Source organism: Zea mays, chromosome 7 (assembly GCF_902167145.1).
Source record: "Zea mays cultivar B73 chromosome 7, Zm-B73-REFERENCE-NAM-5.0, whole genome shotgun sequence".
NCBI lineage: Eukaryota > Viridiplantae > Streptophyta > Magnoliopsida > Poales > Poaceae > Zea > Zea mays.
Genome location: NC_050102.1, coordinates 165,669,029 through 165,675,910, shown reverse-complemented (window position 1 = coordinate 165,675,910; position 6,882 = coordinate 165,669,029).

Sequence of the window (6,882 nt, the reverse complement as noted above, 5' to 3'; positions counted from 1 at the left end):
TAGGTAGGTAGACGACTGCCGAGAGCAGCGGCGGGAGAGATGAGATGAGAGAGCATCATTCGGCAAAGCAAAAAAACGAAACAGGCCTGTCCACGCGAGAAAAGCAGCAAGTGATCTTGCACTACTATAGAAATGGTCTTCAATGTCTATTGTGAATAGAGATGGCAATAGGTAAATACCCACCCGATATTACTACCCCATACACATATCCACGATAAAAAAATAACCTCATCGGGTCAATCATATACACTGGTGGGTATGGATTTACCCCCATACCCATACCCACGTGGGTATGGGTCACCCACCGGGTCACTCATACCCATAAAAAATAAACATTTATCAAAATATTATATTAAACAAATGTCAAGTATATACATCTAAATACCATTACAAAATTTCTAGCATTATTTAACCATCCATTCAACACACCAAAGATAATTGGATAAAGTAGTAACACTAGAACAGTACTACATAGCACATTACATGTTCTATTACATGGTCATTAAATTGTCGTTAAGCCTTCTATGGCATTATGGCATAAAAGGTTATTAAATAGTAAAAAAGATGGATGACTAAAGTCCAAGTTTATGCTTGAGCTAAGTTTATATTGGATATTTTATATCCACAGGTTAACGGGTATGGGATAAGGTGGAACGTTCTAATACCCGTTTACCCATTGGGTGAAGATTTTTGCTCAATAACAGACCCACGGATAGAATATTTAGCCCACATACATACCCTAATAGAGTAAATACCAATCGGGTATCGGGTCGCGGGTACCATTACCATCTCTAATTGTGAACCAGCTATAGTATCCGTATATCACCGATAACTGTTCCATTCTTTAGTCCTAGAAATGTTGAATACATATTGTGAATCAGCTTTAGTCCCGTTTAGGCTTTGTTCGATTATTCCTATCCAATTGAACTGGATGTGATTGAAAAAAAATATATAAAAGATTTTGACTTGTTTATGATTTAAACTCACTCAATCTCACCCAATGTATATAAATTAAGAGCAAAACAAACGAGCACTTATATGGACCGATACTAGTTAGTGATTTTAGTATCGGTTGATGGCTACAACCACTACTAAACCACTACTAAAGGGTTACACGAGTAGCCATGCTCTAAATATTCCTTCAATTCTGATTGTATCTACGAAATGTTAAAGGGTTTTTCGTAGCCACACTTCAGGTTCAGGACACCTTTAGCAGTACGGGTTATAGCCACCAACTAGTATTAAAAGAATTCTTTAGTACCGGTTGTATGCACCAAAGAATGTATCACCGATAACTGTTCAGTCTTTAGTCCTAGAAATGGTATTCAATGTATACTGATCTAGCTATAGTATCATTGATAACTGTTTCAGTATGTAGTCCCACTTATATGAAGAGATACTAATTAGTGATTTTAGTATCGGTTGATGGTTACAAGCCTACAACCACTACTAAAGGGTTACACAGAGTAGCCATGCTCTAAACTATGTGACCACGCTTCAAGACCCTTTAGACCTTGTTAGGTTATTACTATCTCACATGGACTGGATGATTAAAAAAAATATGAAAGATTTTTTACTTGTTTGGTATTTAAACCTACTCAATCCTACACAATTTACATGGATCGAGAGCAAAATGATTAAATGAACAGGCCTTTAGGGTTTGTTCGGTTAGGTATGGATTGAGAGAGATTAGAGGGGATTAAATCCCTCTCTATTCAATTTTGAATAGAAAGTGATTTAATTCCTCTCAATCGTTCTCAAACCGAACATAACCTTAGTATGGGTTATAGCCACCCATTGGTATTAAAAGAATACTTTAGTATCATTTGGTGCATACAACTAACTGGTACAAAGGGTCCTTTGGAACAAAGAAAATATAAAGGATTTTTGAAGGATTCATTTTCTACATAAAGGGAATATAAAGAAAATTTCCTATGTGGGCCTTTAGAACACAAGATTTAATCACATCAATTCTTTTGAAGGAGAAAATAACAAGAGGTCCAACCTCCTCAAAACTTTTCTATGACTCTTGCCTCTCTATTCAAATTTATGCATAGTATCTAAATTAAAGGTTATGTAAGAAATTTCATGCGTTCTCAATTCCCATACGACTACCATTTACAGCTAACTCTAATTTTGTATTTTTTTATGTCGTGAGTTTTCATATTCGTACGCGTGAAGCCCATTCCTGCACTAGCAAGCCGAGTCAGGGTAATAGAGTGCTCTGTTACCCTTCCTCCCAAACAAACAAGCCTCTAGGGATGGGCATTTTTTACCCTAAATCGAAAACCGAACCGAAATGTTGGTTGTTTTAGTTCGGTTTGGTTTCGGTTTTTATATCTGAGAATTTCGGTATTCGGTATCGTAATCGGTTTTCACGTATACCGAACCGAAATAAAAAAACGAATACCAAACTTTATGAATTCAAAATTTTGATTATTTAATTATGTGAGCTAAATGTGTGATGCAACCAAATTGTTATTCACTTATTTATATGTGATATATGATATATCTTGAAATATTTGTACCTATATAATTTTTACTTTTTAAAATTGTGTGCAATGTGTTGTTATGTAGCCTTTTTGAGTATAAGTTAGGTATTTGGTTTTTATCAAAAAACCGAAACCGAACTTATTAGTTTTTTATTTTCTAGAAAAGCGATCAGTTTCTAATATTCGAAAAGCCAAAGTTTTTTAAAACCGAAAAACCGAACCAAAGTTAAAAAAAACCGAATGCACAGCCCTATAAGCCTGTATGGTTTTGGGTTGGGCTTGGGCTCCTGTTTGCATCGGCAAGCTGTGAATGGAATATAAGCAATGAAAGGTAATGACAAAGAGGCAAAGCCAACTTTCTAATGAACTTAGCGACGAGAGAAGATGTATATAATTTGGCATCCATTTTCTTGTGATGCCTGGCAACGGCAAGGCATGCATGTGGTGGGTGGTGGAACCCAACCAGATGGATGCATCACGCATGCGTGGCTGGTCAGTACTGTAAGTTTACACACAGACACACACACACCCCCATGGACCAGTCAGCTGCCTGCCGTTGCCGTTGCTGTTGCTGTTGGCTGCATGTATATATCCAATATCCAATCCAACCCAGCACAAATTTAGCTGCCAAAAGCGAGCGAGCAAAGGCAAAGCCAAGGCAGGACAGTAGTACGAATGATGAGGCAGCCTTTCTGTCCCCGCACCCGCCTCTGCCTGCCATGCCAATGCCATGCCGTCGCAACTCGACCACGACCAGAGACCGGCCGTCCGTCCTCTAATGGCGTGGAAAGATCGCCGAACGTGCTCGCTTTGGTCGTCAGTCCTCGAGAGAAACAGTAGTCTAGTACCTCTCACACACAGGCACAGCTGGGGCTCGAGACGGACATGGCCGCCATGGATGGAGACATGGGGACTGGAGTGAGGAATCAAAAGAGAAGGGGGGCAACGAAAGGCGGCTTGGAATGTTCTCTGCCTGCTGGCGCTTTGGCGCCACCGCGCGCGCCGGTCCGACGAGATCATGGCTGGGTCGGGGCGGGGCGGGGCTTTTCATGGAGCCGCAGCCGCCCATGTGATGTGCGCGCCGAATCAGTAGTTGCTCTCCTGCTGGAATTTATACTCCTTTGCCCATTCATCTGTCTCCTTGCCACAGCGCGGTCTATGCACGGTGCATGATGGAATGCTCTGCGTACGCAGTGTGCAATCATGCAAGAAGGGAAGGGAGTGGATGAGTGAATGGGAGAGAGAGACGAGAGGGGAGCAGAATTGCGTTGCCAAGGCTGGCTGGCTGGTGTCTCCAGATTGTCGATGTCCTATTCCTATTGATGCATGCATCCATTCCATTCCATGCCATGCATGGCCGATGCTAAAAACATGAGCGCAAGGGCCAATGTGCGCTGCGGATTTGTCTCTTGTCCTACTCCGCTTGCACGCAAGTGTGCTGTTTCAGCTCTGAACCCTCTTGTGAGTTGTTCATGCAAGTCCTTTTGCCCATCATCACCATTCACCACTCTACCGCCTCAAGCAGTCAAGCCTACCACACGCATTTGTATTTGGCATCTGTATGTAGAAACGTACCAGTAAAGACAGTGTTTTTTTTTTTGTAAAAAAAGGAAAAAAAAAAGAGAATGAAACGTAGCAAAAGACAGTAAGAAGCAGAAGATCGAGGAGATCTTTCAGCCAGACCGTGTAGCAACGGATCGACGCAGCTCGCTCCCGTCGGCCAGAGATACCCTGGCATGCGCAGTGCAGAGTTCAGACTGCAACATCGGTAGTACTAGCCTGTAGTAGTAGACGACGCATGGATCGATAGCGGCGGATACATCTCCTCCTGTCCTGACAGCTCGCCGGGCCGGTCCGTGGTCCAGGAGGACTAGCGCCAGCGCGGATCAGCACAGCACGCTCTGCATGGGCGAGCAGCGTCCTGCTGCCTCCGGATTCCGGAGAGAACAAAGAGACACCGGCCCGGCGTCTCGCCCTCGCCCCCGGAAACCCGCTCGGCCGGCGAACGAAAGAATCGTCGGGCGTCGACGGGGTCTTTTTGACGAGACCCACGACGACGAAGCGCTGCCGCCGCGCTACAGCAAAACGATCGAGGACAACAAGTGCAGTTCCCGTGCCCGATGCAATGCAAAGATATCCTCACTCTTTTTTTTTTCCCTCGTCGGCTGACCGTGGCGTGGCGCAATCTCCTCCTCGTCGTCTTCGTCGATTGCCAATTGTCAGAGGCGCCGCACCCGATAGACCAGTGGGTTATTGACCGACTTTTGGACCCTTGGTTGAGGTGGTGCAGGGTGAGACCCGTCCTCTCCACGATCACATCAGTCTTTTTTAGCCCTTCTTCAACGCCAGTGCAGTGCCATCCATTCCGCATGCGTATCGCCGGCAGACGTGTACACAGCGACGTGGTCACAGGAACAAACTATACCCTTAAACCCTAATTCATTTTCATCTGCTAGTACAGATGCAAATCCAAGAGGCACCTGGTCAAAGGGGAGAGGAGGTCGGTCCAAAAAGGGAGACAGGAGCCGCGTCGTCGACTCCGTCGGCGGCAACAGCCCTCTCGACGCCCTTCTCCCCGTCGTCCTCATTGTGTCCTGATTGCCGCAGGTACAAAGGATCTCCTTCTAGCCTCCCATTTCGTGCGTTCCTTCAAGATCCCGCCATTCCTGCTCATCACGGAGCAAGCACCACCACAACACAATAACATCCCTTGCACACCCGTTGTACGAGCGCCTTTCTCTCTTCTTTTTTATTTGTCACATTTTAGTTTAAAAATAAACTAACGGACGACAAACATTCGAGATAGTTTTTAACCTACCCTATGAAAAGTCTTGCTGTGGTGCAGATCCAGCGTAAAAAAACGTGCTGCTTTGCTGAAGCCTGAAGGAGAAATGCTCATCAACTGGACCTTCAAGCGCACCATATGTCACTGTCGGTATTCTTAGCTCTTGTTCTCGAGGTAAACACTTTATAGTCCGACCAAATCGGTCACGTGACGTGTTGTCGTCTGCATGTGTTGAACAAATGCACTACAGTATTCTATAATTTGTTTGCAAAGCTTAGTATCCACTTGCTAACATGTTTCCTAACTGTTTCAGCATGACGCCTCATCGCGCCATACAAATACATCTCCAGTTTTTCCAGCGCTCGCAACACCGATAGGCTAGATTTATAGTTATCAACAGTGTGCGTTCAACACTTGCTGCATTATACCAAAATTTGCTTTAAGCATATTAGTATCAAGATGCTTTTTGAATTTTCTGTTCGATTCTACATGCTCACCATGTTGATATCCAATCTCCCAAAGATTTCAATGCCGACGACAGCAGGTACATCCATCTAAGACTATCCGTACTCATACTACTCTAAATTTCTACCCTAAAAAGAATATTCTGTCCTGGTCAGCAAAATTCTTTACTCTATACCACAATCCTCCGCACTCATGTTTACTCTATATCCCAACCATATACCAATTATCACATATAATATTATTTACCACCCAGTCACACAGTACCGCTGCCAGCCAATCAGAAGTGGAGAGAGAATATAGAGTTGGAGCACCAAGAACGCTGGATATGAGGTTTTCATTGGAGCCCGTAAACTTGCAGTGCCCTTTACAGTTCACCGCTGCGGCGTTCTGCGAGCTGTAAATATTTGAGGTCTTCGGTTTACAGTCGCGGGTGCGGACAGCCTAACACCCTTTCCTCTATCTATTATTTGTTCATTTATTTATCCTCACATTTGCCTGTTACCATTGCTGCATTCTCATAAATAATCCATGCATACATATATATATACACATTAAGATCAGATTCAAATATATACGAATTCAATATGCAAAGCAACGATACTTTCCCCTTTCTACTGTTTGGCCATTTATTTATCCCCCATATTAGCTTGCTTCCCTTTCTGCATTCCCATTGACAATCCATGCTAATCATATCTACTTAATCATTAACTGTGGTACCAGATTACATATGAAATCAGATTCTACAAACTGTACAATGACACATACAAATAAATTCAATATATCAAGCAACGATACTTCACACGTGTCGGTACATATGTCATACATTACCTAACGTCATGTGCATCCAATTCACATCTCCGTGCGGCCGCTGCTCATTAAGCGATCAAATGCAAGCGCTGATGACTTCCATTATTGTCACTAATGTTATTTTAATTGCTACTACCTTTATTACTGCCATTAGTACTACTATATTATTCTTATTCCTCATCCATTAGAAACAGATATGGTCTACATATGCCAATATGATGTCACCATTCGATTGGGATTATTTATTAGATGATGCTCCCTAGAATTTCCTTTTTTTGAGTTTACCCCTTTAGAATATGTACTCTCATATTACTCCATTACTTGCCTAGATGA